Source organism: Nicotiana tabacum, chromosome 20, assembly GCF_000715075.1.
Source record: "Nicotiana tabacum cultivar K326 chromosome 20, ASM71507v2, whole genome shotgun sequence".
Lineage (NCBI taxonomy): Eukaryota > Viridiplantae > Streptophyta > Magnoliopsida > Solanales > Solanaceae > Nicotiana > Nicotiana tabacum.
This window is the reverse complement of record NC_134099.1, coordinates 139,089,246-139,106,513: the sequence shown is the minus strand read 5'-3', so window position 1 is coordinate 139,106,513 and position 17,268 is coordinate 139,089,246. Positions and strand designations below refer to the sequence as shown.

General features: G+C 42.1%; 1 long non-coding RNA gene across 1 annotated transcript in view; it reads left to right on the top strand.

The window, feature by feature from the left end:
- The window catches only part of LOC142174691 (uncharacterized), a 48,957-nt gene extending 32,955 nt beyond the window's left edge, over positions 1 to 16,002 (top strand). Inside the window, exon 3 of the long non-coding RNA XR_012703723.1 lies at positions 15,465 to 16,002. This is a non-coding gene — a long non-coding RNA (uncharacterized LOC142174691). The remainder of the gene's footprint in view (positions 1 to 15,464) is intronic.
- Positions 16,003 to 17,268: the final 1,266 nt, after the last annotated feature.

Sequence of the window (17,268 nt, the reverse complement as noted above, 5' to 3'; positions counted from 1 at the left end):
TTCTCCTACGCCTCCGAGCGGGCTCTGCTTGGCTTTGGGTGTCCTCTCTCATCGAGGACCTCTTCCTGTTGTTATCCTCCTTAGGCTTTAGAGCCGAAGATCCCGCTTCCCCTTCCTCCCCGGAAAGGGGCGGCCTCATCTCAAAGAACTCCCCAATACTTGCGATAGAGGAATCAGTCACATGAAGAAAGGTATTCTTGACGAGGAAAGAAACATTATGGCACATACCGTGATGTTTTGCTTGCCACTTGCCCTTCGACAAGTCTTGCCATTTGCGTTTATCGTATGGTGAAGTAGCATCTAGTTTGCGAACCCAGTCCTCGAGGTCAAGGATTACATTAGGAATCCACGGAACCGCTGCAGAGAGGGGAAATGAGTAATTATGCAAAGTTTAGCAAAATTTATTGAAAAGAATTAAAAGAATTTCACTCGCGTTCGAAATTCCATTGGAATGGCAGGAACTTCTCAGGAATAATATTGACGGTCCTCACCCGGATGAACCGGCTCATCCAACCTCGATCCTTGCCTTCGTTGTTACTGGCGAAGAAAGACTTGGTTGATTGGCGTTGGAGTTTGATTAAACCTCGGAAATGTTGAGGTCGATATAATCGGATGAGGTGGCTAAGGGTGAACTCAAGCCCGACCTTTTCACTGAAGAACCTCATCATTTTTACGATCCGCCAAAAGGACGGATGAATCTGACCCAGGGTTACTTGATATCTTCGGCAGAATTCGAGCACGAGCGGGTCGAGGGTACCCAACGTAAAGGGGTATGTATATACACTCAGGAACCCCTCTACGTAAGTTGTGATGTCCTCCCCTCGAGAAGGTATTTGTAGAATGACCTTCTCTCCCCATTTACACTCCCTCCTCACAGCATCGAGATGACCTTCCTCAATTGACCTTATGTACCTACCTCGATGCATGCTCTCAATGGCCGGCAACGTCGGGAGGGTTCTTGACTATAAAGTCCTTTTTTAAAGAAAATTTGCTCGGTACGATCTTATGAAGAGTAGGCGGTTTACCACCAACCGGACAGGAAGTAGAAGTAGATTCCCATCTTTTTGAGGAACAGGCTTGGAAGTTTTTGCCATCAGTGCTTTAGGAAAAGAGGGAAGAAAATGAGTGAACCGGCGAGGTTTTGAGCCGATGCGACGGAGGATTTGGAGGTGAAAAGGAAAGTATAGAAGAGAATAAGTGTTGCAAGGTGGAAAAGTCCTTATTGAGAAGAGAAAACAAGTATATATAGTGGAAGGCGGCGACAGTTCACTAGTAGTGATGGCCGACCGGCTCTGACGTGCATTTATTGTTTTTTGGGGAAAAGAACCGACGGGACGCTTCGGTCATTTCAACGCTTACGTCATAAGAGTGGTGCCACCATAAATGACTTCGGGAATCCAAATCGTTTCATATCATTCCATTCTAAGAAATGCGGGGACTATCTATATACGGTCAAAATCAAGGAGCCCGATTTCGAAGTCTTAAATTGGGCTATGAGTCCGAGTCCGAGCGACTCGAAGCGGGGGTCAGACCCGGATGGAGGACACGCACCTCGAGAGAGTAGGTCAGAGGCCTGGCACGACCTACATCGAGGGCAGTACAATCTCGAAGACACTCAAGAAAGAGCGGGAATTTCTCAGGGACACGTGGATCAAGGCATAAATCAAAGGATAAGATTTGTACGAAATGGTACAGGTCCGTACTAGGTGGTTATACATCTGTACCAATAGAATTCTTTACCACAATTAGGAATGTACTATATTGGGGTTTTCTCCTCCTATATAAAGGGGACCCCAATCATTTGTAAAGGGGGCATTATTCACTGCAATAGAATATTCTACCTTGCTTTTCTTATTTACCGTGCTCAACAATTGTCCTTTACCTTTATTGTTTTAACTTTATTATTCATACTCCATTGCTCTTAGCTGACCTCGAGGTCCCCAAGAAAGTCGAGCTCGATGTCCTTATTGTACTAGCAACACTTGTTTGGTTCATCAATTCTTCTTACTTAAACTTAATATTATTTGCATATTCACTAGTATTGGAATAAATCACATATCTTTAAAACCACAAATCACATTTAGTTATTACTCCCATTTTTCGAGGTAAACAAACCTTTCAGAAGTGCTCCATTGATAAACATTTCTCTAGCAAGAGTGTTTACTATAACCTACAATATTTTCATGAGAAAGGATGATTTAGTAACCTATCAACGCAACAACAATGTAAAATTTTGTAGGAATTGTGGCGTGAACAAGGCCGGTAACGTGTTACATGCATGTTTAGTTAGTACAACAGGTTCAAGCGATTGTCGGTGTGTTAAATTTATTCTATTGATCTAGCCTTTTCAAAATCCTAAACTATATATGTAACTGTTGTTGGTACCTCAACAAAGGATTTAGTAACTGTTGTAGATTGAAATTGTAAATAGTTATTTAATGTACAACACTTCAATAGAATATTTATATATATATATTCAACATATAAATTTACTACCAGATATCTAAACAATTTTTTCCCTTATCTCCTAATTCAATGAATTTTCATGTGACAATCAATCTTTGAGAGACCAGTCCTTACGTACAACAACCACATACCAAATGATCAGTGATTTAACATACAAAAATATTGTAGTAGTGGTAATAGAATTTTTCTAGGATTCTTTCTAGCTAGCTATGATTGAATGGGGCATGTATCTAATCAAGAAAAAGAGTACGTACTAAAATATATCACACATGTACAGCAGTATGTAAGTATGACAAACACTGATATTTCATCTATCAATTTATTTCATCATTTGTAATTTGACATGTTACTGTCTCAGGTCCCAAGAAACTCAAGTGAGAAGTAGACTTTTAAAGAGAAGAAGACAGAACATAAATTCCAAGACAAAATTTACTATTTGTCACACCGTTTAAATTATAATCTTATACAATTGACACATGAAAAAAGCAAAAAGAACAAAGGAAATAAAAAAGAAAGAAAAGAAAAGACAAGAAGACCAACTCTATACAAATAAAGTTTTGAAATGAATTGGAAAATAAATTTTGAATCAATTTTGCATAAGGATGAACTGGAAAAGGACAGCCTTGTTTTGACATGCACATATACAAATGGAAAGCCGGAGGTTCAATTTTCTATAGTGGTGGATATCAAAGCACAAACAAATGCTCAGCAAAAGCAGTACACATGACAAAAAAACATTGAATGCCAAGGTGAAGGTTCAATTTTCAAACACATAAAGCACATCTACAACAAAACCAATTTGAATCTGGAAAGGAAAAAAAAATAATATTCAACACTATGAAGAAAACTAAAAACCTGTTTATACTTTAGTTATGCTCTTTGAACAGTATTACAATAGTACCTTGAGATAATTGCGTCTTTTCTGAAGGTCCCCGGGGGTTCTAAAATACACATGCAAAAAGAAATATCTCAATTAAGACCCAAATCACAGAAATTAACCTACAAAATACACAAAAATCTAAATTTTAGAACCTACAATACCTAATGCCAAAGGAGAAAGAGGACTTACTGTCACGACCCGGATTTTCCACCCTCGAGTTGTGATGGCGCCTACTAGTGAAAGCTAGACAAACCAACTATTCCGATTAATTTATTCTTTTTATTTTTAACCTCTTAACAATTTCAAGTCAACATATTATAAGCAGCGGAAAATAATAATGCAGAAGAAAGAAATTTAACATTTAAGCTAATACTAATATGAATCCATAAACATAAACCACCCAGAACTGGTGTCACAATCTCACTGACTATCTAAGAAAAAATACAAATAGGGTCTGAATAAGAAAGTACATGTCTGTCTCTGAAATAGAAAAGAACAGAAAGAAACTAGATAGGAAGGGGACGCCAAGGCCTGCGGGCACCTGCAGGACTACCTCGGGTCTCTTGATGGACTGAAGGCAGCAACCCCTAGCTAAGGTCTGTATGCTCCAGTACCGGGATCTACACAAAAGAGTGCAAAGTATAATATCAGTACAACCGACCCCATTTACTAAGTAAGTGTCGAGCCTAACCCCGGCGAAGTAATGACGAGGCTAGGATACAATAAACAAATAACATGCAGTTAAACAGTATCTAGCAGAATAACAGTAATTGTAATAATTCAAGAGTAACGGGGGAGGGGTAACATGCTATGGGGAAATACAAACGTAAAGAATCACAATGATAGTGGAATAAGACAATTAAGGTAATTGAACCGAAAGCAGCAAAAAATCATAACAAACAGGCAATAAGTGCACGACATCACCCTTCGTGCTTTTACTCTCAATCCTCACCAATGAAATCAAGTAATAAAAATATGCACAGTATTACCCTTCGTGCTTTATCTCTCTTCCTCACCATGTAAATATTAAAAATGTGCACGGCATCACCCTTCGTGTTTTATCTCTCTTCCTCACCATATGCATCAATATCAATGAAAATATACACGGCATCACCCTTCGTGCTTTATCACTCTTTCCTCACCACATGCATAAATATGAATGTGCACGTATCACCCTTCGTGCTTTATCTCTCTTTCCTCACCCAAACAATAGCAACAACAACATTCCGGCAAGGGAATCAACAACAAGAATAAATACATCCCGGCAAGGGAATCAACAACAAGAATAAATGCATCCCGGCAAGGGAATCAACAGTATAAAAAAAATACGTCTCGGCAAGGGAATCATCTATAACCAATCTTGTACCAACAATTAACTTCACAAATGAACCTCAACTAGAGCCAATGCTTAATAATAAACCAATACCAAGAAGATAATCATACGTCTTGCTCAACATGGATAATCAACAATTTAGGCAATTGTAGTACTTATTAAGAAAATACAACGATCACAATTTAAGACTCACGGGCATGCTTGACACCTACGTATAGATACTCGTGACCACACCTATACGCCGTACACTACACTAGCACATAGCAAATAAAGCACAATACCTATTCTCTCAAGCTAAGGTTATACCAAACACTTACCTCGAACTTCCACGGCCAACTCAAGCCTCAAACACCGGTTTTCCTTTAGAATTTGCCTCCAATTTACTTGTATCTAGCCCAAATTAACTTAACAATATCAATAAATGCTAAAGAATTCATACCCAATGCTTAATTATAGATTTTCTATCATTTTCCCCAAAAATAAAAAATCGATCCCGGGCTCGCTTGGTCAAAAGTCAAGGTTCAGACCAAAACCCGACCACTCATTCACCGACGAGCCCGAATATGTAATTAGTTTCGAAATCCAAACCTAAAACAAGGTCTAAATTCCAATTATTCAAAAAGCCTTAACTCTACCCAAATTCCCAATGTCTACCATGAAAATTCTTGATTTTTGATTAAAAAGTGAGAAAAAGGTTGGGTAATTGAAAGAGTAGAGTTTAGAATTGATTACCAACACTTTGGGGATGAATTTGTGGGAAGAAAATCGCCTCTAGGTCTTGGAAGTTCGAAAATATGATAAAAATGGGTTCTGCCCATTTTTGTTACTGTTTTAAAAGACTGGGTAGGCCTTTATTGCATTCGCGATGGGCCTGCCGCATTCGCGAAGAGCTTCCCGTTGAGGACTTACACGATCGGGAGTTCTCCTACGTGTTCGCGAAGGGTAAGCCCCCTGACCTTCACGTTCGTGGATCGGCGTACGCGTTCGCGTAGAAGTAATGACAACTTCCCAGCCCACCTCCAATTTAATATACGCGTTCGCGGGACATGGGTCGCGTTCGCGTAGAGCAGCCCCCCCCCCAGTGCTCCGCGTTCGCATAGAACAAATTCCACCCCCTGCCCAGTTCCCTTTCGCGATCTCAAGAACTCTTAAGTTTAAATTTTTACAACCGAGGGTCAGATTCACGTCATATGAAGTCCGTTTCTTACCAAATTTTACAGGCATAACTTAAATACTGTATAAGACCTGTATCGGGCTCCGGAACCAAAATACAGGTCCGATACCATTAAATTCAAACACATTTAAATTTCCAAAAATATTTATAATTTCAGTTAAACAATTTTCTTCAAAAATTCATTTCTCGGGTTTAGGACATCGGAATTCAATTTCAGGCATACGCCCAAGTCCCATATTTTCCTACGGACCCTCTGGAACCGTCAAATCACGGGTTTGCGTCTGTTACCCAAAATGTTGACCGAAGTCAACTTAAATTTAATTTTGAAGGCAAAATTAGCATTTTTATCAACTTTCCACATAAAAGCGTTCCGGATATACACCTGAACCGTGCACGTAAATCAAGATGAGATAAAAGGAGGTTTTTAAGGCCTTGAAACACAAAATTGACTTGTAAATTAAGTGATGACCTTTTTGGTTGTCACATCCTCCACCCCTAAAACAACCGTTCGTCCTTGAACGGACATAGAAAAGAAGTACCTGAGTAAGGAAAATGATGGGGATATCGGCTCTGCATATCGGACTCAGACTCCCAGGTTGCTGCCTCGGCAGGCTGAACTCTCCACTAAACATGAACTGAATGGAACTTCTTCGATCTCAACTGACGAACCTGCCGGTCTAGAATAGCTACCGGCTCCTCCTCATAGGTCATGTCCTTGTCCAGCTGGACAGTGCTGAAGTCTAACACGTGGGATGGATCACCATGATACTTCCGAAGCACAGACACATGAAATACTGGGTGCACAACTGATAAACTCGGCGGCAATGCAAGTATGTAATCCACCTCTCCCACTCGATCGAGAATCTCAAAAGGACCAATGAACCAAGGGCTTAGCTTGCTTTTCTTCCCAAATCTCATCACACCCTTCATGGGCGACACCCGAAGCAACACTCGCTCTCCGACCATGAATGTTATATCACGAACCTTGCGGTCGGCATAACTCTTCTGCCTGGACTGAGTTGTACAAAGCCTATCCTGAATGATCTTCACTTTATCCAAGGCATCCTGAACTAAATTTGTACCCAACAACCGAGCCTCTCACGGCTCAAACCACCCAACCGATGACTGACACCGCCTACCATATAATGCCTCATAGGGAGCCATCTGAATGCTCGACTGGTAGTTGTTTTTGTAGTCAAACTCTGCTAATGGCAAGAACTGATCCCAAGAACCTCCAAAGTCAATAACACATGCTCGGAGCATATCTTCCAAAATCTGAATAGTACGCTCGGTCTGTCCGTCCAAATGAGGATGAAATGTTATGCTCAACTCAACCCGCGTACCCAACTCACCCTGTACTACCCTCTAAAAATGCAAGGTAAACTGCGTACCCCGATCAGAAATGATAGACACGGGCACGCCATGAAGACGAACAATCTCCCGGATATAGATCTCAGCCAACCGCTCCGAGGAATAGGAAACTGCCATAGGAATGAAATGCGCTGACTTGGTCAGCATATCAACAATAACCCATACTGTATCGAACTTCCTCTGAGTCCATAGGAGTCCAACAATGAAGTCCATAATGATCCGCTCCCACTTCCACTCAGGAATATCAATCTTTTGAAACAAACCACCAGGTCTCTGATGCTCGTACTTTACCTGCTGACAATTCAAACACTGAGCTACATAGGCAACAATGTCCTTCTTTATCCTCCTCCACCAATAATGCTGCCGAAAATCCTGATACATCTTAGCGGCGCCCGGATGAATAGAATACCGAGAACTATGGGCCTCCTATAGAATCAACTCACGAAGTCCATCCACATTAAGCACACAAATATGATCATGCATCCTCAGAACTCCATCATATCCCACTATAACATGCTTGGCATCTCCGTGCCGCACTGTGTCTCTAAGGACAAGCAAATGAGGATCATCATACTGCCGATCTCGGATACGCTCAAATAATTAAGAACGAGCGACTGTGCAAGCTAGAACACGGCTAGGCTCAGAAACATCCAACCTCATGAACTCATTAGCTAAAGCCTGAACATTCAAAACAAACGGTCTCTCCCCGACCGGAATATACACAAGGCTGCCCATATTGGCTGAATTCCTACTCAATGCATCGGCCACAACATTAGCCTTTCCCGGATGATGATATCATAGTCTTTCAACCGCTCCAACCACCTCATCTGCCTCAAATTTAGCTCCTTCTACTTGAACAAGTATTGCAAACTCTTATGATCCGTGAACACCTCACATGACACGCCATATAGATAATGCCTCCCAATCTTCAGCACGTGAACAATGGCTGCTAGCTCCAAATCATGAATTGGATAATTTTTCTCGTGAATATTTAACTGCCGTGAAGCATATGCGATAACCTTGACATTCTGCATCAACACCGCACCAAATCCAATATGTGATGCATCATAATACACTGTATATGGCACTGAGCCTGTGGGCAATACCAACATTGGCACCGTAGTCAAAGCTGTCTTGACCTTCTGGAAGCTCGCCTCACACTCATCCAACCACCTGATCTGGGCACCTTTCTAGGTCAACCTGGTCATAGGGGCTGCAATAGATGAGAACCCATCCACAAACCTACGGTAATAGCCTGCCAAACCTAAGAAACTCCAGATCTCTGTAGCTGATGTTGGTCTAGGCCAGTCCTTGACTGCTGCAATCTTCTTAGGATCCACCTGAATACCCTCTGCTGATACAACATGACCCAAGAATGCAACCGAACTCACCCAAAACTCACATTTTGAAAACTTAGCATACAACTGACTATCCCTTAAAGTCTGAAGAATGACTCGAAGATGCTGCTCGTGCTTTTCTCAGCTGTGGGAATATATCAAAATATCATCAATGAAGACATTCACGAAGGAATCCAAATAAGGCTTGAACACTCGGTTCATAAAATTCATAAAAGATGTTAGGGCATTTGTTAACCCGAATGAAATCAGTAAGAACTCATAATGCCCGTACCAAGTGCAAAAAGCTATCTTAGGGACATCGAATGCCCTAATCCTCACTTCGAAAATACCTTGGCACCCTGAAGTTGATCAAACAAATCATCAATCCTCGGCAATGGATACTTGTTCTTGATGGTGACTTTGTTCAACTGCCGATAATCTATACACATCCTCATCGGCCCATCCTTCTTCTTGACAAACAACACCGGTGCACCCCAAGGCGAGACACTCGGTCTAATAAAGCCTTTATCCATCAAGTCCTACAACTGCTCTTTCAATTCTTTCAACTCTGGCGGGGCCATACGATATGGTGGAATAGAAATGGGTTGAGTGCTCGGAGCCAAATCAATGCAAAAGTCAATGTCCCTGTCAAGTGGCATCCCCGGCAGATCTAAAGAAAATACTTCTGGAAACTCACGAACAACGGGCACAAAATCTATAGAAGGAACCTCAATACTGGAATCACGAACATACTCCAAATAGGTCAAACATCCCTTATCAACCATATGTCGAGCCTTCATATACGAGATAACCCTACTGGCAGAATGACCAAGAGTCCTTCTCCACTCCAAACGAGGCAACCCCGGCAATGCTAAGGTCACAGTCTTGGAATGACAATCCAATATAGCATGATAAGGGGATAACCAGTCCATTCTCAGAATGACATCGAAATCCACCATATTGAGAAGTAAGAGATCTACTTGGGTCTCAAGACCCCCAATAACAACCACGCAAGCACGATAAACATGATCTACCATAATAGAATCACCCACCGGTGTAGACACATATACAGGAGCACTCAAAGAATCACGAGGCACAACCAGATAAGGGGCAAAATAAGATGATACATAAGAATATGTGGACCCTGGATCAAATAGAATTGAGGAATCTCTATTGCACACTGAAAACGTACCTGTGATAACTGCATCGGAGGCCTCAGCCTCAGGTCTGTCTGGCATAGCATAAAATTGGGGCTGGGCCCCGCCACTATGAATTGCATCCCTATGACGGCCTCCTGCCAGCTGTCCTCCACCTCTAGCTGCCTGGCCTCCACCTCTAACACCTCTACCCCTACCTCTAGCTGGCTAAGCAGGCGGTGGAACCATAGAACACCCGGTGCTAGAACCATAGCACGAGAACCCTGGTGCTGAGAACTGCTCGAGGCTCGAGGGCAAAACCTAGCAATGTGCCTCGTATCACCACAAGTATAGCAAGACTTGGGCTGCTGAGACTGCTAACCTTGAAACTGACCCTGACAGCCTGGATAACCACCTTGAAAACTCTGAAGCGGAGGTGCACTGATAGGAGCTGGTGGTGTACTGTAGGGCAACTGATCAGAATATTACATGTGAGAACCACAGCCTCCTGGAGCACCGTGAGAAATCTGAAGTTCTGATTGAAATGGCCTAGGAGGACGGATTCTACCAAAAGAATCCCTGCCTCCAGACGAGGCACCACTGAATCTGCTAGAATGTCGAGGCCTCTTATCGGACCCCTGACCGCTCCCTTAAGCCAAACCATCTCAACCCTCCTGGTCACATTGGCTGCATCTTGGAAAGAAATCTCGTTACATGTCTCCTTATCCATCTGCAGTCTAATAGGCTGAGCGAGTCCCTCAATAAACCTCCTCATCCTCTCTCTCTCGGTGGGGAGTATCAGAAGAGCATGATGAGCGAAATCGAAAAACCTCGCCTCGTACTAGGTGACAGTCATAGAACCCTACTAGAGACGCTCGAACTGCCTACGGTACTCCTCTCTCTGAGTGGCGGGAAGAAACTTCTCAAGAAATAACTGCGAGAACTGGTCCCAAGTGAGAGCTGGTGATCTAATTGTTCTGGCCAAACAATAATCTCTCCACCATTTCTTAGCAGAACCTGACAGATGGAAAGCAGCAAAGTCGACCCCATTGGTCTCCACTATCCCCATGTTCCGAAGAACCTCATGAAAACTATCTAAGTAATCTTGGGGATCCTCTGAAGATGTACCACCATAAGTAGTAGTAAATAGCTTGGTGAACCTGTCCAACCTCCAGAAAACATCAGCAGACATAGCTGCTCCATCACCGGTCTGAGCTACTACACCCAGCTGAACTGCTCCAACTGGTTGAGCTACTGGAGTCTAAAACTGGGGAGCCATCTGCTCTGGAGTTCGGGTAGCGGGAGTCTGTGTTCCTCCCCCAGCTTGAGAGACGGCTGGTGCTACATGAAGTAAGCTTGTTTGAGTGACACTCTCCATAAGATCCACTAGATAGACCAGAGCATCCTGGAGTACTTGGGTAGCAATGAACCCCTCTGGGACATGAGCTGGGCTCACCGGAACTATCTGGGCCAGAACCTCATCATCAAACTCAACCTGAGGCTCCGCAGCTGGTGCTGCTGCTCTAGGCTGAGCTCTGCCCCTGCCTCGGCCCCTAGCACGGCCTCGTCCTCATCCTCTGCCCCTCGTGGGAGCTGCTGCTGGGGGCTTGGGCTGTTGGTCAGCAAATAAAGAAGCATGTGTTCTCGCCATCTGCGAAAGAACAGAGTAGAAGTTCAATTAGCATTGAGAAACCAAATCACATGATAGAGAAGAATAGAAGTGAAATTGTTCCTAACTCTGTAGCCTTTAGGGATAAGCACAGACTGATCCCTCAGACTCTACCAAGCTTGTCCGTGAATTTTGAGACCAAAGCAACCTAGAGCTCTGATACCAACTTGTCACGACCCGGATTTCCCATTCTCGGGAGTCGTGATGACGCCTACTAGTGAAAGCTAGGCAAGCCAACTATTCTAATTAATTTACCCTTTTTATTTTTAACCTCTTGACAATTTCAAGCCAACATATTATAAGCAGCGGAAAAAATAATGCGGAAGAAAGAAATTTAACGTTAAAGCTAATACCAATGCGAATCCATAAACATAAACCACCCAGAACTAGTGTCATAATCTCACGGACTATTTAAGAAAAACTACAAATAGGGTCTGAACAAGAAAGTACATGTCTATCTCTGAAATAGAAAAGAACAAAAAGAAACTAAATAAGAAGGGGACACTAAGGCCTGCGGACGCCTGCAGGACTACCTCGGGTCTCATGATGGACTGAAGGCAGCAACTCCTAGCTAAGGTATGTATGCTCCAGTACCGGGATCTGCACAAAAGAGTGCAGAGTGTAGTATCAATACAACCGACCCCATGTACCGAGTAAGTGTCGAGCCTAACCCCGACGAAGTAGTGACGAGGCTAGGACTCAACAAACAAATAACATGCAGATAAACAGTAACTAGCAGAATAACAGTAATAGAAATAATTCAAGAGTAACAGGGGAGGGGTAACATGCTATGGGGGAAATACCAACGTAAAGAATCACAGTAATAGTGGAATAAGATAATTAAGGTAATTGAACCTAAAGCAACAAGAAATCACAACAAACAGGCAATAAGTGCACGACATCACCCTTCGTGCTTTTACTCTCAATCCTCACCAATGCAATCAAGTAATAAAAATGTGCACGACATCACCCTTCGTGCTAAAATCTCTCTTCCTCACCATGTAAATATTAGAAATGTGCATGGCATCACCCTTCGTGCTTTATCTCTCTTCCTCACCATATGCATCAATATCAATGAAAATGTACACGGCATCACTCTTCGTGATTTATCACTCTTTCCTCACCGCATGCATAAATATGAATATGCACGGCATCATCCTTCGTGCTTTATCTCTCTTTCCTCACCCAAACAATAGCAACAACAACATCCCGGCAAGGGAATCAACAACAAGAATAAACACATCCCGACAAAGGAATCAACAACAAGAATATATACATCCCGGCAAGGGAATCAACAATAAGAAATAACTATATCCCGGCAGGGGAATCACCAGTAAGAAATAAATACGTCCCGGCAAGGGAATCAGCTATAATCAAACTTATACCAACAATTAACTTCACAAATGAACCTCAACTAGAGCCAATGCTCAATAATAAACCAATGCCAAGAAGATAATCATACGACTTGCTCAACATGGATAATCAATAATTTATGCAATTGTAGTACTTATTAAGAAAACACAACGATCACAATTTAAGACTCACGGGCATGCTTGACACTAACGTATAGATACTCGTGACCATACCTATACGGCGTACAATACACTAACACATAGCAAATAAAGAACAATACCTATTCCCTCAAGCTAAGGTTAGGCCAAACACTTATCTCGAACTTCCACGGCCAATTCAAGCCTCAAACACCGCGTTTCCTTTAATTTAACAATATCAATAAATTCTAAAGAATTCATATCCAATGCTTAATTATAGGTTTTCTATCATTTTCATCAAAAGTGAGACCGCGGGCCCGCTTGGTCAAAACTCAAGGTTCAGACCAAAATTCGATCACCCATGAGCCCGAATATGCAATTAGTTTCAAAATCCGACCCAAAAATGAGGTCTAAATTCTAATTTATACTATGAAAATTCTTGACTTTTTAATAAAAAAAGATGAAAAACGTTGGGTAATTGAAAGATTAGAGTTTAGAATTGATTACCAACACTTTGGGGATGAATTTATGTGAAGAAAATCGCCTCTAGGTCTTGGTAGTTCTAAAATTTCATAAAAATGGGTTCTGCCCGTTTTTGCTACTGTTTTAAAAGACCGGGTAGGCCTTCATCGCGTTCGCGATGGGCCTGCCGCATTCGCGAAGAGCTGCCCGTTGAGGACTTACGTGATCGTGAGTTCTCCTACGTGTTTGTGAAGGGCAAGCCCCCTGACCTTCTCATTCGTAGACCAGCGTACGCGTTCGCGTTCGCGTAAAAGAAATGACAACTTCCCAGTCCACCTCCAATTTACTATACGCGTTCGTGGGACATGGGTCACGTTCGGGTAGTGCAGCCCCCCAGTGCTCCGCGTTCGCGTCCCTGTCTTTGCGTTCGCATAAAACAAATTTCACCCCCTACCCAGTTCCCTTTCGCGATCGCGAGAATAGCTTCGCGACCGCGAAGCACAAAATCTCTGTGCATTAAAGGAGCAAAACCTGCAACTTTTCTAATTGTAAAAACATCTCGTGGCCTATCCGGAACTCAACTGAGCCCTCAGGACTCCAAACCAAACATGCACACAACCCTAAAAACATCATACGGACTTACTCGTGCGATCAAATCACCAAAATAACACCTAGAACTTCAAGTTTAGCATCAAAATTCAAAGAAAAATCTCAAGAACTCTTAAGTTCAAATTTTGACAACCGAGGGTTAGATTCACGTCATATGAAGTCCGTTTCTTACCAAATTTTACAGGCACAACTTAAATACCGTATAAAACCTGTACCGGGTTCCGAAACTAAAATACGGTCCCGATACCATTAAATTCAAACACATTTAAATTTTCAAAAACTCTTATAATTTCAAGTAAACAATTTTCTTCAAAAATTCATTTCTCGAGCTTGGGACCTTGGAATTCAATTCTGGGCATATGCCCAAGTCCCATATTTTCCTACAGACCCTCCCACATGAAATATTTTTTTTAAATAATTTTATTATTTTTATAAAAATTGTATAGTACTGAAATTGGCTATTTAAAACTTGGCCAAATATTTTTTAATTTCAGCCTAAATTCAACCCAATCCAATCCCAACACCCACCCCAATTTCTAACTAAATTACCCGACCCATGCCCCAAATACATTTACCCAACCCAGGTCCCCTTAATTTTGGCCGTTGTCCAAAAAACCTGCTCTTTCCCTTCCATGTTATTTCGAGCCCTTACCCTAAATCTCTAGTAATTCAAACCAATCCAAGAGTTAATTGCTTTGGGTGCCCTAACGCACCATAATCCATTAGGTGACGACTCTTCAAATACCCAAATCCCAAAAGAAAATGAGTTATTACCCCCATGAACGTCGAAACCCGGACTTTCTCCGCGGAGGAAAAAAGGGGGTGTGACAGCATGGCGACTCTGCTGGGGATATCTTAGGCTCTTACCATAACGAACTTTTTTATGAATTAGTCCAAGCATAATCTATCCTAAACCCTTTCCCCTTATTTGAAATTAACTGCCTATTTTAAGCACTTATGTTTCTTTTATTCATGAAACTGACTTGTCTCTTTGTTTTCTTTTTCTGTAACTGTCTTTTAATTATTTAAATACTGTATTTATTTTTCCTACATGAAAATACTTGACTACGTGCTATTTATTGCTGCATATATCATGCTCAACATCATATTTAACTTGTGCGTATCAAATCTTATAGCAACGCTTAATGAGTGGTTGCACTCTTCCTATTTATTACCCTTGAATTCGGAAAGGCTTATTTGCGGTGAAACTAGTCGATCAGCGGTGCAGTCGACGGTTTCGTGCCTTTCCCCCTCAAGTTGTCCGCTTGAGGGTACCAGTCTAGATCCCCATAGTAACCTTACTCTGGTTAAAATTATGCATGCATCATGGTCAAACCTAGCCGGATCAATATGTTGTCTACATAATAATCCTTTAAGGTAAGCCTTATGCAAAAGTCCATCCGGCTTTCCATAATCCTAATGAACACAACCACATACTATGCATTAATTTGGAGAATTAAATGCCGATATGCTGATCATGAATGTATAAATAGTCGAGTCTGGTGGGGGAGAAGGGCCTAACCTTTTTCTTTTGCAGAAAATGAGGAACAAGGTCCCCAACTTCGGTATGGTTAGCACACCCTCACTCTTGCTAGACTGGTGGAGGAATCTTCCATCAAGTGACCAAATCAATGAATGGAAAGAGATGGCCGCCAAATCTAGTGAAAAGCTGGAATATCTGGAATACAGTCTATTGGAATTTGAAGGAAAAATGAGGAAGAGAGTCGCTGACTGCCAGAATACTGAGGAAAACGAAGGAGGACATTTGGCAAAGGCATTCTTACTGACGAACCTATGCGAACTGGAGGATTTGATCGACAAAAGCATTTTGCCTGAAGAAGGTCCTTCCGAGACCAAATAGATTAGATTCACTCATTTTTCGAATGTAATAAGGCCAAGTGCCAGTAGTGACTTATTTTTTCTATTATCTTAGTGTTGTTTTGGGATTCGTCTATTTTTATACTATGAAATGAAGCATTTATTGGCATCTAAAGTTCTCCAAATCTATTTGTCGCTAGGCCTACCTCGGGCACAATGAGGTTTCCAAATTAAGACACGAATTTACATTTCCTCAATATGTGTTTAAATACTGCAAACATTTCAGAATCCTCAATAACTTGTTACCTTTTTTTTGTTTTTCCATATTTTGATTATTCCAACTCCCTTAGGTTGGTTCACTCATACTGGCCTCATAAGCGTATCATACTAGATCTAGAAGCTATCCACCTCCTCATCCTCCAAGCAATACAAAGGGCAAAGGAAAAGAAAAAAATGGATGACTTAAGTGATATCTGAAAGGAGAATGTTAGAATGCAGAAACCTCAGATGGCCGTAGTACTCCGGCCCCAAGCGATCTAGTCCTGAGATTAGAACAAACGATATTGGAATTGCAAGGAGAACTTGAGCAGGTTCGCAACTTGGCAAACTTGTCACTCACCTTAAATGTCCCCGACATCCACCAACAAAACACAAAGAACCTAGCACCTCCCCAAAACACACAAAACCAACATCCACAAAATCCTCCCCCACCAAATCAATACGCAACTCCACCCCAAAATCTCAATCCATTGCCAATACCAACTCCGCCACAACATCACCATCAACCAATTCAGTGCCCACCAACCACCACTTACCACACTCCCCAAAACACACCACAACCCATTCCCAATCCCCAAAACTTTACTAGTGACCATCACTACACCCAAATCCTTAACACCCATCAAAGCAACCATATATACGTAGAAATCGTACCTCACTCCATCCAACCCATCTCCTATACACCAGAATCCTCCGAAAAGGACCTGCTCATTAAAAACATGGCTGAAGAGCTCATGAAAGGTTGATGGTTATCGAAAATCATAAATTCTCTGATATCATCAAACTTGGAGAAAGGATCAAAGAAGGAATCAAGAGCAGGATGGTAACGAATTTTGAGGCACTACAGGCCACAAATAAGGCATTACAATTAGGCAGCATATCAAAGAAGAGAGATATTGGGGAAGTAATGGTAGTCCAAGCCCCGAAATCTCCACTTACATATCAAACACCTCCACCCACATATCAACCCTCATCTCCCAGATATTCCCAACCAGCCAGCCACCATATGCCATACCTATAACTCCCAACCATCCCATTTCCAATCACCTCCAACTCGCCAAAACTTTCCAAGACCAAGACCCAACTTCGACCGTAAGCCACCCAGATGATATATCGCCATTGCTGAGCCCATCGACCAGTTGTATGAAAGGTTGAAAGTCACGGGTTACGTCACTCCTGTTCCCGCTGTGGCATTAGAAAATGCATCCCAATGGGTCAATCCAAACAAAACTTGTACGTACCAC